The sequence below is a fragment of the Schistocerca americana genome, chromosome X (assembly GCF_021461395.2).
Source record: "Schistocerca americana isolate TAMUIC-IGC-003095 chromosome X, iqSchAmer2.1, whole genome shotgun sequence".
NCBI classification, from domain to species: Eukaryota; Metazoa; Arthropoda; class Insecta; order Orthoptera; family Acrididae; genus Schistocerca; species Schistocerca americana.
In genome coordinates this window covers 191118377-191137386 of record NC_060130.1, presented here as the reverse complement: position 1 = coordinate 191137386, position 19010 = coordinate 191118377, and positions in this window count along the sequence as shown.

The window sequence follows — 19010 nt, the reverse complement described above, 5'->3', positions numbered from 1 at the left end:
TGTTGTACCGGGTTTGACCATATGTTGCTCCAGAAGTGTTCCATGTGTGTTATGTTTGGTGGGTTGTCTATTTTAATGTGTGTGTTATCTATTGTCTGATAAAATTTCTTTTGGTTTGTGTTGAATGTTTGGTTTTGTTTCCTTCTATTTTTACTTTTTATGTATCTTCTAAGTTGTTTGGCCAATGCTTGTAATTTCTGCTTCTTTTCATTTAATTGCTCTATTGGCTCTTATTGTAAGATTTTACCTAACCTTTTTTGGTTTTTGTCTGATATTTCATTTCTTATAAATTGTGTTAGCTGTCCACTGTTTCTTCTCAGTTTTTCTATTCTAATCTGTAGCCTGTGTTGGCATGCTGGTTTTGTGGGTTTCTTCTGTGTGTTGGTTGGTTCTGATCTCTGCCTAGTGTGTATATTTAGTGTAGTGAGTGCTCCTGTATAAACCAGTAGTTGTAACTCTTCCATAGTTGTATTTTCATTTATTTTGTTGTGTATGATTGTGTTGATAGTTGTTATTGTTGTTTCGACTTGTGGGTTATTTGGTGGTCTATGCAAGAATGGTCTAATGTCTGTATTTGTGTCTTTGTATTCTATATATGTCAGCTGAAATTTGTCTTCCTTATCTAACAAATGTGTCACTTCGTGTTCAGTTTGTGCTTGTTCTGGTGGCCATCTTAAGATTTCGTTTTCCTCTGATTGTTTAATTGATGCGTGGTGTTCTTTGTTTGTTTGCTCTGGGATGTTTGAGTCCATTGCTGTATTTTATTCTTCTTCCTGATTGCATATCATTTTGTCCCAGTATTTGTTGTACTTGTTGTTTGATGTTTTCTAATTCTGACTGGGATATCCTGTTATTTTTGATTATTACATGGATCTGATCAGCTAGTCATTGTTCTGTTAAAAATTTTAATTCTGGGTATCTGGTAATAAATGTTTTGTATACTTGTGATCTGTATCCAGTTGTGTTGGTTCCTAAGTTTGTTGCTTGGTAATAACAGAACATGAGGTGTTGGTTAACTTCATCAGACCATCTCATCCTCTGTCTTTGTTTTCCTTCTAGGGTGGTTGCAGGAAGCATATCCTGCAAAACACCTCTATTTGGATTTAAATCATTTTCCGTGTGGCTAGCAGTGTCGTTACCATTGTGGATGGGCATAGGGTTCAAGCACTTGTCTGAGGCTTCATTAGTTCTGTCCTGAACCAACTAATCACACTAAAAGGGGGGGGGGGTTAGCCCTGTTAGTGGTTTGTCCTTTTCATTGCCTTTTACGACTGGCGTATTATTATTATTTCCTTCACTTTCTCAGACTTTAAGTCCGGTTAAAAATGGAGTGACGCGGACCTTGATCAAGCGTCACTTCCTTTTAACTGTACGGTATGTGTTATATTGCATTTAGGAACTTTCGGGTAATTGAACATGTATCAATAATTACGGATTTCTGTAGTTGTACATATATGTTTGGATGTAGCTGTATTGCATTGATGTACTGGTGGATATTGTGTGGTATGACTCCTGTAGTTGATAGTATAATTGGTATGATGTCAACTTTATCCTGATGCCACATGTCTTTGACTTCCTCAGCCAGTTGGATGTATTTTTCAATATTTTCTCCTATTTTCTTTTGTATATTAGTTGTATTGGGTATGGATATTTCGATTAGTTGTGTTAATTTCTTCTTTTTATTGGTGAGTATGATGTCAGGTTTGTTATGTGGCGTTGTTTTATCTGTTATAATGGTTCTGTTCCAGTATAATTTGTATTCATCATTCTCCAGTACATTTTGTGGTGTATACTTGTATGTAGGAACGTGTTGTTTTAAAAGTTTATGTTGTAAGGCAAGCTGTTGATGTATTATTTTTGCGACATTGTCATGTCTTCTGGGGTATTCTGTATTTGCTAGTATTGTACATCCACTTGTGATGTGATCTACTGTTTCTATTTGTTGTTTACAAAGTCTGCATTTATCCGTTGTGGTATTGAGATCTTTAATAATATGCTTGCTGTAATACCTGGTGTTTATTGTTTGATCCTGTATTGCAGTCATGAATCCTTCTGTCTCACTGTATATATTGCCTTTTCTTAGCCATGTGTTGGATGCGTCTTGATCGATGTGTGGCTGTGTTAGATGATACGGGTGCTTGCCATGAAGTGTTTTCTTTTTCCAATTTACTTTCTTCGTATCTGTTGATGTTATGTGATCTAAAGGGTTGTAGAAGTGGTTATGAAATTGCAGTGGTGTAGCCGATGTATTTATATGAGTGATTGCCTTGTGTATTTTGTTAGTTTCTGCTCGTTCTAGAAAGAATTTTATTAAATTGTCTATCTGTCCATAATGTAGGTATTTTATGTCGATAAATCCCCTTCCTCCTTCCTTTCTGCTTAATGTCAATCTTTCAGTTGCTGAATGTATGTGATGTATTCTATATTTGTGGCATTGTGATCGTGTAAGTGTATTGAGTGCTTCTAGGTCTGTGTTCCTCCATTTCACTACTCCAAATGAGTAGGTCAATATTGGTATGGCATAAGTATTTATAGCTTTTGTCTTGTTTCTTGCTGTCAATTCTGTTTTCAGTATTTTTGTTAGTCTTTGTCTATATTTTTCTTTTAGTTCTTCTTTAATATTTGTATTATCTATTCCTATTTTTTGTCTGTATCCTAGATATTTATAGGCATCCATTTTTTCCATTGCTTCTATGCAGTCGCTGTGGTTATCCAATATGTAATCTTCTTGTTTAGTGTCTTTTCCATTGACTATGCTATTTTTCTTACATTAGTCTGCTCCAAAAGCCATACTTATATCATTGCTGAATCCTTCTGTTATCTTTAGTAATTGGTTGAGTTGTTGATTTGTTGCTGCCAGTAGTTTTAGATCATCCATGTATAGCAAATGTGCGATTTTGTGTGGGTATGTTCCAGTAATATTGTATCCATAATTTGTATTATTTAGCATGTTGGATAGTGGGTTCAGAGCAAGGCAGAAACAGAAAGGACTTAATGAGTCTCCTTGGTATATTCCACGCCTAATCTGTATTGGCTGTGATGTGATATTATTTGAATTTGTTTGGATATTAAGTGTGGTTTTCCAATTTTTCATTACTATGTTTAGGAACTGTATCAATTTAGGATCTACTTTGTATATTTCCAATATTTGTAGTAACCATGAGTGGGGTACACTATCAAAAGCTTTTTGGTAATCAGTGTATGCGTAGTGTAGCGACCTTTGTTTAATTTTCACTTGATATGTCACCTCTGCATCTATTATCAGTTGCTCTTTACATCCTCGTGCTCCTTTGCAACAGCCTTTTTGTTCTTCATTTATAATTTTGTTCTGTGTTGTATGTGTCATTAATTTCTGTTTAATGACTGAAGTTAATATTTTGTATATTGTTGGTAGGCATGTTATGGGGCGATATTTAGCTGGGTTCGCTGTGTCTGCTTGATCTTTAGGTTTCAGATATGTTATTCCGTGTGTAACTGTATCAGGGAATGTGTATGGGTCTGCAATGTAACTGTTAAATAATTTAGTTAGATGTGAATGTGTTGAGGTGAACTTCTTTAACCAGAAATTTGCTATTTTATCATTTCCAGGGGCTTTCCAGTTGTGAGTAGAATTAATTGCTTGGGTGACTTCATGTTGCAAAATTATCACTTCAGGCATTTGTGGTATCATCTTGTATGTGTCTGTTTCTGCTTGTATCCACCGTGCATGCCTGTTATGTTGTACCGGGTTTGACCATATGTTGCTCCAGAAGTGTTCCATGTCTGTTATGTTTGGTGGATTGTTTATTTTAATGTGTGTGTTATCTATTGTCTGGTAAAATTTCTTTTGATTTGTGTTGAATGTTTGGTTTTGTTTCCTTCTATTTTCACTTTTTTTGTATCTTCTGAGTCATTTGGCTAATGGTTGTAATTTCTGCTTCTTTTCGTCTAATTGCTCTGTGGCTTCTTGTTGTGAGATTTTACCTAACTTTTTTCATTTTCTTTCCGAGATTTCATTTTTTATAAATTGTGTTAGCTGTCCGATGTCTTTTCTCAGTTTTTCTATTTTGATCTGTAGCCTGTGTTGCCATGCTGGTTTTGTGGGTTTCTTCTGTGTGTTGGTTAGTTCTGATCTCTGCCTAGTGTGTATATTTAGTGTAGTGTGAGCTCCTATATAAACCACTAGTTGTAACTCTTCCATAGTTGTGTTTTCATTTATTTTGTTGTGTATGATTGTGTTGATAGTTTTTATTGTTGTTTCGACTTGTGGTTTATTTGGTGGTCTATGCAAGAATGGTATATTGTCTGTATTTGTGTCTTTGTATTCTATATATGTTAGCTGAAATTTTTCTTCTATATCTAACATGTGTGTCACTTCGTGTTCTATTTGTGCTTGTTCTGGTGGCTGTCTTAAGATTTCGCTTTCCTCTGATTGTTTAATTGGTGTGTGTTGTTCTTTGTTTGTTTGCTCTGGGATGTTTGAGTCCATTACTGTATTTTCTTCTTCTTCTGATTGCACATTATTTTGTTCCAGTATTTGTTGTACTTGTTGTTTGACGTTTTCTAATTCTGACTGGGGTATCCTGTTGTTTTTGATTATTACACGGATCTGATCAGCTAGTCGTTGTTCTGTTAAAAATTTTAATTCTGGGTATCTGGTAATAAATGTTGTGTATACTTGTGATCCGTGTCCAGTTGTGTTGGTTCCTAGGTTTGTTGCTTGGTAATAACAGAACATGAGGTGTCGATTAACTTCATCTGATCATCTCATCCTCTGTGTTTGTTTTCCTTCTAGGGTGGTTGCAGGAAGCATATCCTGCAAAACACCTCTATTTGGATTTAAATCATTTTCCAGTTGGCTAGCAGTGTCGTTACCATTGTGGGTGGGCATAGGGTTCAAGCGTCGTCCCCGACCATGACGACGCTTGTCAGAGGCTTCTTTAGTTCTGTTATTATTATTATTATTATTATTATTGATCTTAACAATTACTAATCATTCATTAATGCCAGTAGTAATTGAATATAAATAATTGTTTCTTAATTATTAATAATTAAAAGTATCATCAATAACAATAACAACATATTTATGCAAGATGAGACTGTCAGCCAAAGGTCCTTTACTATAATATTTATACATCTTCCTGGAAGAATATAAGAACACATGAGGCGATACTGAGTCTGTGGCTTAGGGCTTACCTTGGAAGACAAAACTACATTTGTGAAGGTAGTGTGGATGAAACACGTGGAACTGCAGGCTGTCTACAACTTTCACAGAAACCAGACAGTAGTTATCTGTCAAAAGATATAAAAGGGAAGCAGTAAGTAGATTGGCTATGATGGCATTGGCACACATTGTTTACATTTGTGACATCACTTGCACAGGCCAGTGCTGTACCCATGATGAGAAGTAGAGCATAACCCCTGAGCTGGCAAGTGAATTGGGCTGCTGATATTTCAGACTGTAGTGCAGTTTCCCTGTTCTAGCATGTCTGCAGTGTTGGTGGTAGCAGTTGTTGTATGGTGACCCATCAGATAAATGTTCCTGATTGAGAAAGTCTTTTATTCATAACAGTTACAGTGATGGCATCAGGGAGATGTCATTTGCATCCATAATGTAGGTGACAATAGCTGTTTAAGTGTGCTGGCATCAGCAGTTGTCTGCAAGGAGGGTGGCCCAGGGTGGCACACAGTACGATGGTAACCCATCATGCTGTAATCAGCAAATCAGCACAGCAGCAGAGTGCTGATGCAAGGCAGTAATGGCTACAGGTGACAGGGAGTAGGAAGCCACCTTAATTCTCACTTGCTTTTTTGACCCGCCAGAGAATACAGTGGAGTAGGTGGGGTTAAACTGCAGCCACTGGGATGACTGATGACAATGGCATGTGCCTGTTCTGGACAGTGAACAGCAATTACACGTGTCCACAGAGGGCAGTGATGTAAGGGTAGCTAGATCACCAGCCTCAAAACCATGGCCCACCAGGGAGGTGGCTGTTGGCAGATGGTAGTCAACCAGTAAACTGCATACAGGCTCAGCTCAAGCAGAGGCCTGCAGCTCTTGACAGCAAAGTCTGACAGCAATGGCTGGTTGCTTCATCTTTGATTGCAAGCAAATTTCTTTTCATAGCTAGTGGCCAGCATAAACTGCATAACTGGGCCTTCTGTGTGCAGATTAATGCTACTGAGACTGATGGACTAAATTAGGTTTTGTGTGTGTGTGTGTGTGTGTGTGTGTGTGTTGTGTGTGTGTGTGTGTGTGTGTGTATTCAAATGGGGGAAACTGACTTCATTTGCCATGGTTTTCCTATCTAGCTAGCTCCTCCAGAAACTCTACTGGAGTAGGGAGGCATCATAACTTCGACTTCTGGACTTCTGTAGATGATGGCTGGCATCTTCTCCATTTTCAGTGTACTGAATACATGTTCTTCAGTGCAGAATATGCACTCTTGTGCCAAATCACCTAATTATTGAGCTGATGTACGCTTCCCTCCTCATGACGTCATTCTGCTGAATGAACACAGCAGTTGTTTGCTACACCAGGCAAAGCCATGGTAGAGCACTACCTTCCACTTTGAGATTCAGTCTCTCCAGTTGTGATATGTTAACATTTATAAAGAAAATCTTAATAGATGTTTCATATATGTCCAATATTCTCCACTTCTCTCTTCTCAGGTTCAGTGTGAACCACTTTGTTCATTTGCTGTTTACTAACTTAAGTACTGTTTCCGAATATTAACACAGTTTACTGGTAGTCATAATAAAAGCTAAAGCAATCAGGTGGTTTCCCACTTGAAGTAGATACAAATAACACACAGTAGTCACAACCATGGTGAAACCAGACACCAGAACATTGTGTCATGAATCATGAATAACTGATCATGGTATTGCCACACATGCTGGAGCACCTGCTCTGCAGTAATGCATGATTTCTGTGTAGCTGTAAGCTTAACCAGTGAAAGGAAGTCAGGTTTTAAGTGTTGCTTATGTAAGTTTAAGTCTGGATTGGTAGTAGTTTCAGTAGTTTTTTTCAGCTAATACAGCAATGGCTGTATCATATTCATTATAGTGGTTCCATTGATATTAGCTGTAAGACAGTTCCTGCTATGCCACAAGTTGTACCATTTACCAGTAGCACACTACCTCATAATTTTAGCCTCATCCTCCCTTTCTGTCATCCCTGCTCATAGCAGTTTATAACAACTATTTTGGTTGTAAATATGGATTAGATAAAATACATTCCAGCCCTTTGAAAGAAAGGATACAGTGCCATGATATCCCTTTGGCATCCTAAGGCATCTTTTATCCCTAAAATTAACCTCCCCCATGGGCCTCACGGTCCTTCCGTGAGTATGTGCATGGCGAGCATGGGGCCCTGAGCTATTGCAGCCTTCCTTCTTTCCAGGGCTGCATTTCCTTGCCCTTTCCTTCCTTTCCTCTCCTTGCTCCTTCCCCTTCCACCTCTCCTCTCCCTCTCTTGGTGTCCTTTTTTAAGTTGGCCCTGTTATCCACCTGGTTCTGTTGGCTTTGCAGTTTGGTTTTGTTGCATAATCACCTCATCCTTTTGGCGTTCCCTGGTTCCCTTCTGGGGTTTGACCTCCATTACTAAACTTCTGTTCCATAGTGTCAGCAATTTGGGGAAGAGCGCCTTACCTAGTGTCTCCGACATGTGCCCTCCTAGTTCATTCCACCTTTTCTTTCACATCGTTGTCTGATGCTAGGATGCATAGCCTGCACGGTAGGCAGCCCGTGTGGTGGGGTCGCTATGTACCCTTTTGGTTGAGCCCCCTGAACACACAGGGATTACACTTCTGATACCTGAGCTGTGACCTCCTCGTGTAAGCCTAGGAGTGGTTGCTTGTTGTCCTGGAGCATCAGAACTCCTGGCAATGGCCACCGTGCCAGACAGCCCTTGTTGTGGCTGGGTGGCACCCATGGGGTGAGCCCCTGATTGGAGTGGGTGGTATCAAGGCGGACGCTATGCAAATGAAACGCATACAGGTCCAGAACTCTGGCCATTCTTCTGCGGCCATCTCTCCATGTGGAACTGATTCTTTTAGTGCTGCTTCTCCTGCTCCTTCGGCCTTCCTATCCATGGCTACCCCCTGGGAGGAGGGTCAGGCTCATCAGGTAGGAGCGAAACCTTTCCCCCACTATCTAGTTTGCACCAGCACTGATGGGGATACTGTCACTGATACCAAACCTTTATTTTTTGTGGAACACATTGAAGACAAGTTTGACGAAGTGGACTCTCTGAGATAGATGCAGCCATGATCTTTGTTGGTCAAAACTGCTTCAGCTGCCCAGTCTGTGGCCCTTCATGCCTGTACCCATCTTGGCACAATTCCTTTGTCCATTACCCCCAAACAGTCTCTAAACATGGTTCAAGGTGTGATTTTTCACAGGGACCTCATCCTTCAAACTGATGAGAAACTTTGGGACAATCTCAGCTGGCAGGGTGTTCACTTTGTTTGGCGTGTTCAGAAGGGTCCGAAGGACATTTGCATTGATACTGGTGTCTTTATCCTGGCCTTCGAAGGGGATAAGCTCCCTGAGAAAGTAAAGATCATTGTTTATCAATGTGATGTGAAGCCATACATCCCACCACCTATGAGATGTTTTAGGTGCTTGCATTTTGGGCACTAGTCTTCCCGCTGTTCGCAGGCCCCTCTCTGTGGTGACTGTTTACGTCCACTCCCTGAGAGGACTTCCTGTGTTCCCCCTCCTGTGTGTGTTAATTGCCATGCCAATCATTCTCCATGTTCACCAGATTGCCCAGTTCATAAGAAGATACAAGAGTAGAAGTCCCTTGACCATTTAACCTACACTGAGGCTCGTAAGAAGTATGCACGTCTTCACCCTGTGTCCATGACGTCTAGCTATGCTTTAGTTAAATCTTCAGCCCTTCCTCCGCCTCCCTTACCCCAGTCCCAAACCCCTCTCCTCCCCCTCCCCTGTGGCTCCCACACCTTCTCCTCTGGTCGCTGCTCCCCCTCACCAGCCGATACGTGTCCCATTTCTTCGGCGTCTGCCGGTCAAGGGCGCCCCTCCTGGGATGCCCCTTACCGGCACCTTCCAGGTCAAAGGTCTGCTGCCACGAGATGACTACGAAAACCATGGTCTGTGGGCCCCAGGTTGCCTGATCACTTTCTGTTCCCGATCTTGCTGCAGCTGGCTACTTTATGCCACACAGCCCTCCATGATCTGAAACAGAAAAGAAGAAGAGACATAAGTTCCGGGACAAGGAGCCTTCTTTGCATCCTGATTCTGATCTGTTGTTCGTGGGTGTCGCCCCTCCTTGTCGGTGACAAGTGGTGACCCGGTGGCATGACTGGCTTTAGCCTGTTCAACCCCCATTTGAATCATCATTCTGCAGTTATCCAGTGGAATTGTAATGAATACCACCATCACCTTCCAGAATTGAAATCCCTTGTTTCGTCTTACTCTACAGCTTGTGTGCTTCTACAGGAATCTCAATTTACTGATGATCACTCACTGACCATCTGTGGGTTCCATGTTTTCTGTTGAAATCGGGTCGGCCCCCTGCGGGCCTCTGGTGGTGTTTGTACGTTGGCCCGTACGGACGTTGTGGATTCCTCTTCAAACTACATTGGAAGCGGTTGCTGTTAGGGTTCACCTGGACTCTGAGGTCACGGTTTGCAATCTTTAGCTCCCTCCTGACAGGACTCTTACGCCTGCTGCCTTAACTGCCCTTCTTCAGCAACTTCCTCCTCCCTTCCTCTTTCTCGGGGTTGCTCATCATCCCTTGTGGGGCAGTGCATTTCCATCTAGATGGTGTCTTCTCATAGACCAGTTTCTTGCAGACTATCTATCTATCTATCTATCTTTCTTTCTTTCTTTTTCTTTGTTTCTCTCTTTCTTTCTTTCTTTCTTCCTTCCTTTCTCTTTCTTCCTTCCTTTCTTCCTTTCCTTCTTCCTTCCTTTCTCTTTCTTTCTTTCTTCCTTCCTTTCTCTTTCTTTCTTCCTTTCTCTTTCTTTCTTCCTTTCTCTTTCTTTCTTTCTTTCTTCCTTTCTCTTTCTTTCTTTGTTTATTTCTTCTTTCTCTTTCTTTGTTTCTTCCTCCATCCCTCCCTCACACTGGTTGCCACATGATGGCCTTTGTGATAGTGACCATTTCCTGTTGATTCCCTCGCTCCATTCCTGCTCCCCGACGGACAGGTTACCTTGTTGGTCTTTCCAATGTGCCGATTGGCCTCTATATACTGCATATGTCGTTTTTTCTCCATGTTTGTCAGGTTGTATTGATGACGTCCTATGTTACGTGTCTGACGCAATTGTTCGCGCTGCTAGCCTTGCTGTACTGCGCTCAAGTGGACCATCATGCCGCCGGCAAGTCCCATGGTGGAGTACGGCCATTGCCATTGACATTCGTGATCACTGTCAAGTAAGTCCTGTGGTGGAGTACGGCAATTGCCATTGCCATCCGTGATCACAGTCAAGCTTTGCAACACCTTAAGAGTTACCCATCTGTTGCCAATCTTATTACCTTTAAATGCCTTCATGCTAAAGCCCCTTTACTTAATCAAACAGAGCAAATGGATGTGTTGGGAAAGCTTTGTTCCTTCCCTCAGTTCTACTGTCCCTATGTCATGGGTATGGGCTACACTTCGCTCTCTCCAAGGTTGCTGTCCATCCTCCCAGGCCTTCACCTCCTGGATGGCCTTTGCACAGACCCGTTGATTCTAGTGGAACATCTTGTGACCAATTTTGCAACAGCATCAGCAGCAGCCTCCTATCCGGCTGCTTTCCTTCACCAGAAGCAGCGGGCTGAAGCTTCCACATTATGTTTTACCCCTTGTCAGTCAGAATCGTACAACAAACCTTTTACTGAATGGGAACTTCTTTCCACACTTTCCTCTTCTCATTATATGGCCTCTGGCCCAGACTCCATTCATAACCAACTGCTTCAACATCTCAGCGCTCCTCAACGGCAACATCTTCTCTGGGTGTTTAAGGGGCTCCGGAACGCCCTATACTTGCAATGTTAAAATAACGCTTATAAATTACATATTTCCTCACAAAGTATTTGAGGTAGGAAGTTGAACTTTTTACAGATTATTTATTGTAATATGGGCTACAACTTAACACAGGGATTTTACAAAATTTTAGTTCAGTTATTAAAGATGTTTTTTTTTCAATTGTAATTAAAATTCACAATATTTTTTTGCAATTTTTTATTTATATATTCAAAAATATACAGTTTTTGGGAAAAAGACTGTGTTAAATTATGCAGAAGGTACTGTGTAACATTTACTGAAAGTTTGAAACAAATATGTTTGGAAGATCCTTAGAAAACATGTAATTAGTATGAGAAAATAAAAGTTTTGGGAATCGAGCGACAAAGATTGGATTAACTTTTTAGTGCATTCCAGGTCCATAGGATGGATTATCTTCATCCCCTGCAAACTCCTCCTCCAGCTTCCTCTTGTTCCTCCTCCTGTTTACTCTTGCTTGTATTTCTAGACTCTTTACAGCCCTGTCTGCAGCCCGAAGGTGTTCCTTGTCTAAAGCAAGCATCACTCGTACCATGTTAGAACCTATCTTTATTCCCATATTTCTAAATACCTTGCACCTTACAATGTTGCCATCATTGAAAGCCACAACAGCATCATACACACCAAAGTGAAGTGTTTCTATTCCAACAAATACAGTCTTGGGGATTCTCGACCATATAACACTATTTACACTTTCATTGGGATTTTGAGTTTTTCCGTGAATACACTTTTTCAACAGTTCAGGTGCTGCTAAGTCTCTGAAAATAGGTTTTATCACCTCCATTATTGCATGAGGCAGACTATGCTTATGAGTGTACACTTCACCAGTTAGCAATCCTTTGTTATATTTACACCAACTGTCTTCTTCTTTGGGACACAAGCTATGTTGGGGATTTTCATCGGTTGAAGAAGTATGAAAAAAAAAGAGCCCAAACAGCCTTCTTCATTTCGTCGACACTTTGTGTATTTTGCCTAATAGCCATTCCATAATAGTTCTATATTTTGTCAATTACACTGTCAGTTAACCTTGCCTTCCCATCCAACCCTTTACCATCACTGAGTTTTTGTTTTTTGTACGAAGCTTTCAGTCGCCAAAGTCTTGTTCCCATTCGCTTCTGTATGTGTCCAATACACTCAAATTTCTGCACTACAAAATCATCACCATAGGGCTTCAGTCCTTGAACATGTTTGAAACTTTTAGAATCACCGTCACCAAGGTAATTAACATATCGCACTTTATCACACGCCTCAGAACGCTGGAATATACTGGCAACACCAGCCACTTCAATTCCTCCACTACTGCCACTATAGTTAGCTTTGCAATTATTTTCATGTGTACCTTTATATTTTTGTGGACATCTACAATACTTTGATATTACTGCTACATCTAAAACTTTCCCTGTATACATACTGGTGGCAGATACTACACCATGAAGAGATGTGTGTCCCCGTTTATGCCAGGTACCATCGAACGCTGCAGTCAAATCTCTGTTACCATTATTTTCCATTACTGCCTCTTCCACAGCGTTCTTCATAGATTCTATACAGACATCTTCTACTTTAGACCCTATTAATTTATTATAGGTCGTAAACTTGGTTGGGGGATTTGGAAGATTCATGATGCCACAGAAAATTGCACCTGCAGTAGCACCCTTACCAACTGAACGCAAGGAATAAACAAATCTAATGTTGTGTTTGTAGATTTTGCTACCATTTTCTTCAGTTGCAGTTACTGCAACACTGTTCCAAAAGGTGGTCATGTATGAACACTTATCACATTTCATTTGTATTTCACTAGCAAGTCCTACGTGCTTTATTATAGAGAGTTCCAGACCAGCTTCACTACAATGAATACATCTTACACAGTTTGAAAAAAATCCTTTGAGAACCAACATATCAAATATTTCATTCACATCCGATTTGCCCATAAAACATTCATAGTTTTCACTCATTGAACCAAGCTTCTTCTGTGAAGTATTTTCTTTCCCACTTTGACTGCTACGGGCAGGTGTACTTGAGAGGTTAGGTTCACTCACTTGGTTATCATCTTTATTGTTTACAGTAATAACACATACCTTTGGCTTTCCAACATTTCTCCTTTTCTTAAAAGCCTTCAGAGGATTTCTAATAACTTTACTTTTACTCATTATTATACTTCAACAAAACAGAGACTCAAGAAACAGAATTAATTACGAATATTTTCGAGATAACGACTGATTAAATAAACATGAAACAATCGACAATCACACCAGCGATATATATTGAACCATCACAGGTTAGCCACAACACATACTTTATCTCACATCACTAAAATGTACCTGATGAACATGGACGTTAATAATAACACCATTTGACAGCAGTTTAACAGCGCCACAGTGGGTCACGCCCATGTAGAACCCATTTCAAAAAAAATTTAAAAATAGTTGTAGTCTTCGGAATTGAATAAATTATATATCTATTAAAAGGTAATAGTCTACAGATTCAGAAAACGCAAAAAAGTAAAAATTGAACTTTTCATGATTTTGAGCCTTTCCGGAGCCCCTTAACTGTATTTGGCTCCAGGGTGACTTTCCTTCTCAGTGGAGGTATAGCATTATGGTTCCTGTCCTTAAGACTGGTAAGAAACCCCCTTTGTCGAAAGCTACCGGCCAATTAGCCTGACAAATGTTGTTTGCAAGTTACTTGAATGGATGGTAGCCCGTCAGCTCACTTGGATCCTCGAATCTCGGGGTCTATTGTCCCCTTACCAGTGTGGTTTCCAAGAGGGGCGGTCTCTGATTGATCATTTACTTCACTTGGAATCCACAGTTTCGCAGGCTTTTTCCCAGCACCCCATTTGGTTGCAGTATTTTTCAACTTTCGCAAGGCCTATGACACAGCTTGGCGCGATCACATTTTACTTACATGTCATCAGTGGGGTCTTCCAGGCCCACTCTCGATTTTTATCTGCCAGTTTCTGTTCCATCAGTCGTTCAGGGTTTGGGTTGGTACCGTTTTTTGTTCTCCACAGACCCAGCAGAATGGCATCCCACAGGGTTCCGTATTGAGTGTAGAACTTTTTCTCATTGCTATTGATGGCCTTGTGGCCTCCATCAGTTCTTTGGTCACCCCCTGCTCTGTATGTGGATGATTTCTGCATTTGGGTTAGTTCCTCTTCGATGGCCTCTGCAGAGTGGCAGCTCCAGGGAGCTATACGGCGTGCCTCTGCATGGACCCCCTCACACGGGTTTCAATTCTCTCCTTTAAAACCATGGGTGGTCCACTTCTGTCGCCGTACTATAATCTACCCTGATCTGGAGCTCTATCATGATGCACAGCAATTGCCTGTAGTCCCACAGTATCATTTCCTGGGTCTTCTTTTCGACAGCAAGCTCACTTGGCTGCCCCATATCAGACTCCTGAAGGTAGGATGTTTCCGTGAACTCAATGTCCTTCGCTTCATTGACCACAGCTCTTGGGGTGCGGACTGCTCCATCCTTCTCCGCCTTTATCAGGCTTTAGTGCTGTCTCACTTTGACTATGGATGTCAAGTTTATGGTTCGGCTGCTCCTTCTACACTGTACCTCCTGGATCCGGTCCACCATTGTGGTATCAGTTTGGCCACTGGTGCCATCCATATTAGCCCTGTTGATAAACTCCTGGTGGAAGTTGGGATCTCCCCCCCTCCCCCCTTCCCCCTTTCTGTTCGGCGGTCCCAGCTTTTGGTTTCTTATGCAATCACTGTCCATTCCTCTCTCACTCATCCTTCCTATTCTATCTTGTTCCCAGACCTTGGACATCACCCACCTGCTGCTTCGAGGTCGGAAAGGTTCCACTCCCCCGATGGTGTTCCGTTGTTTTTTCCGCCAAATTTTATGAGAGTTTCAGGATGCTGTTGTTTTTTACACTGATGGCTCTAGATCTGCTGATCATGTGGGATATGCCTTCACATTCTCTGTTGACATGGAAAATCATCTACTCCCACTTACATGTGGGGTGTTTACTGCAGAATTGATGGCAGTTTCCCAGGCCCTTACCTTTATTAAACAGTCCCAACGCAACCATGTATTGTTATGTACGGACTTAATGAGTGGCCTTCTGGCTATTGACCAGTGTTTTTCCTGCCATCCCTTGGTCTCAGCATTTTGGTGGAATGCCGCCTTCTTTTGGCTCTGCGTACTAAGTACAGACTTCCCCAAACTTTACCTTTAATGTTGGCTCACAGGTCTCAGATGGTCGAACTGGTTCTCAGTTTCCTCCGTGAAAGTGGTTTTTATTCTCAGTTTTAAGGTTTTTAACCTCACGCTGGTGTTGGGGCAGGGCCAAGATCCTCTTTTCTTTCCCTTTTACTCTGTTTTTATCACTTTTTAGAATTAGTTAGTCTCCTTTTCCAGTACACACTTCTACATTCTAGTGGTTGATGCAGTAGAGGCAAGACCACCTGCTATTTAAAAGCATTCAGAGGTGGGATATTTTCTGCTTCTAGCATAACCTTGGAGTTGCTCTCTTGCTGACTTCTCTCATTTTGTTTTTACCATTGACGGCACGACTGCACTTTTACATTTTTTAGCCTTTTCCTTTCATCGTTCTGACTTTTCTGAGATGTCAGACTGTCTGAATGGACCACATTTGAAACAAGGGACTGATGACCTTGCTGTTTAGTCCCTTCAACCCCAACCAACCAACCAACCAACCAACCAACTGACCAACCTAAAAATAACTCTCACACACCTTTGTGTCAGTCTGGAGCATCTGAGTTAGGCATATTGTAACCCATCCTCTCTGCCATTGACAAATCTCATCCACTAACATTAACACATAGCATCCCCTTTGTTTGGAGATCAGCATCACCTCGCGTGTCCTTAGTTGTGTGTATTTCTCCAGAGCTTTCCACTATTTAGAACAAACAAACATAATTTTGGATACACCCTCAAACTGAATACACAACCCATAACTCACTACATAAAGAGTACAAATAACAATAAAAAATGCGCAAAAAATACAACAGTTTGGAATGGTTCCCATAATCCAAGCATACTCTTCTTGACATGAAACCACTAGAAATGAGCACCCTATCCCAAGAAAAATTCATGCACAAGTAAAATAATATTGCAAGTAACCAAAATTCCTTGCAAAGACTGCACTCATGCCCATTTTTGGTGGCAACACCACCTGGGGAAATGGAATCTGCATCACCCTATGTCCCCCTCATGAGAACACTGCCCATGGTCCATTGTTATACACCAGCCATGATATAACTCATTCTGTTTTGCTGATATACATGTGTTCCACTGCTGTATTGCACTTCATACCAAGCCTATTACTAGAAAACAGATCAAAGTGAAAACACTAACAGAAAAATAAGAGAACTATACAAACACAACAGAATCCACCACGAAGTTTATCATGTACTCCATATCTCCCATACAATAAATCATACAAAAAATATTCATAAAATATACATACAAACCCCTTATGTGCGTGACCTAAGAGCATATAGTATCTTGTGTGCAGCCCGCATGCAAGTTTGATTCTTTACTTCCCTTTACTCTTGCCATCTATCTTCTTTCCACGAAGTGGTGCTGGCAATTGTAGTAGTATCTGAAGCACCCTTAAAAGATTAACTGTGCTCCACCTGAGCAATGGTTTGTGTGTCAGAAACTGCAATGGAATGTTTACTAGTGATGTCATTTCCACAGCTTGATATGGCCCATAATTTTGCGTAATAAATTTATTCAGTTTACTCTTTGGTTATAGGGGCCAGTTAACATTACCCTTCACTTGGCTCTGTACTCTGGCAGTTTAACTTTATACTGTCCCATTTTCTCTTGCCAATCGAATGCCTTATTGCTTGCCTTTTGCATTTGCTTTCTTATATCTTTAATGCTTTGTGATAATTCCATATGTTTCCCATTTTTTCCCTATCTTAGGTTTAATACCTCAAAAAGTTATGGCATCTTTCTTCCATGTGTCACCTTATATGGTTACAACCCAACACTAATGTGCGCCTTTCAGTTATACACAGCCATTACACGGGGTAAGTAAACATCCTAGTCATTATGGTGACTGTTGAAGTAGTAGCTCAGCACCTTATCTATGGTTTGGTGAATGTGTTCAGTCCTCTCTTTAGACTGCAGGTGCAAGGACTGGTTCTTTGTTTCCATATGTGTGATGGATGTAATGGCTGTTTCATTATCTCTGACATAATGATGGTGCCCTGTTCAGTGATTATCATGTTGGGGATGCCAAACTTCAGTAACCAGTTATTCACAATTGCTTGTGCTACTGTAATTGCTAGCTGATTTGTAATCTTTGCAAGGTAACACAAAAAGTGGTCTATGATAGTCAAAAAAGAGTGGTTGCCCATCATTTTTGGCTCAATGGACCCAAAACTGTTAATTCCAACCATCTAAAATGGCCTGGGTGACCCTGGTAATCATTGAATTGTGTAATCTTACCCTCCCTTGCATCACCAGTTGATTTTCACTCTTATAAATAATTGACCGGTTTCATAAGCTTTGAGAGAAGTAAGATTTATGAATAAACTTTTTTACATATCTTCTTTCCTTATTGTTGGCTCTAGTTTGTCACATCTAGGGGTTGATTCTTGAAGCTTAAATTTTTTTGACTCTGTAGGTTTCAAATTACATGCTAACTATTAAGTAAGTCTGCTGTGTAATTTCTATTTTGGTACTTTTTTGATATCACACTGTCTTTACAATTTCCACTTCCATAAAGCCAAGAATTGCATTGTTATTGCCAAAATTAAAATCTCATTCAATTCCATCAGATCCATACCCACTACTACTTCATTCTGCAGTACTAAAAATATTCAAGAGATTTTAGAAAACAAAAAGAGTTTACAAACTTTCTTGACAAAAGAGGGATCTTCACCAAGCTATATCATTTTATAGATGAGACCAGAAATAAATATTGTCAGATTGTGCAATTAACAATAGGAATTTTAAGTATGCCAGATATTTTGTAATTTAAAATATTTCTAAAAGAAAAGTAATTGTAACTGTACATAGAGAGTCAATACATATAGATTGTGATAAAGTAATGAAATAATTTTTCCTTGTGCATTTTAGTCTGAAATGTAATACATCATATACAAAAGCATATGAAATCCTTTTAGTTAAATAGCTGAGACAATATTAACCTGTTCAAAAGGTAGAAAGTATTTTTGGTATCTATAACTTCTGTTGAATAAAGGTAATGTTAGAGGATGGTGTCCCTTTACAGTATCCCCTTCACAAAATTTTGAAACTGTTTGTTTACAATATTTTGTGACAGACTATAAAGTTTGACAATCGGTGTACAAAATGATACCAAAAGGTTGAATACTGATGTATAGAAGTATCTGGTACATAACATATTACAGAAAACAGAAAAATATCTGCTATACAAGTCATAATCTATACATATGTCAGGGCATGGCATTCATCTTTTCAGATCTGTGGAGCATACTGTTAAAAGACAAATAATACAAAGTCAAAACATTACAACACTACACTATGGAAATAAGTAAAGAGACATCCATAAAATCACACCTTCAAAGCCTTAAAAAGAGACGAGAAAAAATTCAGAGCCTAAGTGTACGATGAGTGAGTCGACTCAAAGTTACATAATGTATTGGGAATTTAATCCCCCTACTTAAAAAAAAACTTACATTTATGTGAAATAACACTGTCTTTGGTAGTCTTGGTTAACAATTTACAAATCTCAGTCACAACACTGATGTAGTTGGCAGGTGCTTGAGTACATTACCCAGCACCTACGATTTCTTGTAAGTTGACTGGTCCAGCCAGGTACAGCCATACAGCAGTGTGGGAGTGAATCTACCCACAGCTTTCAGTTTCCTCCCTAGAGTTCTCAAACTTTCAGTCTAGCATTCAACCAAATCCTGAAACATTGTTTTATGTACTAATTATGCTGTTCAATACCTTCTTTACATCACACGGAGTATGCTCTCCCTATTAAGTTTCCAAAAGCAGTTACTTATGTGAGATGAGATTTAAAAATGGTTCACATATGACA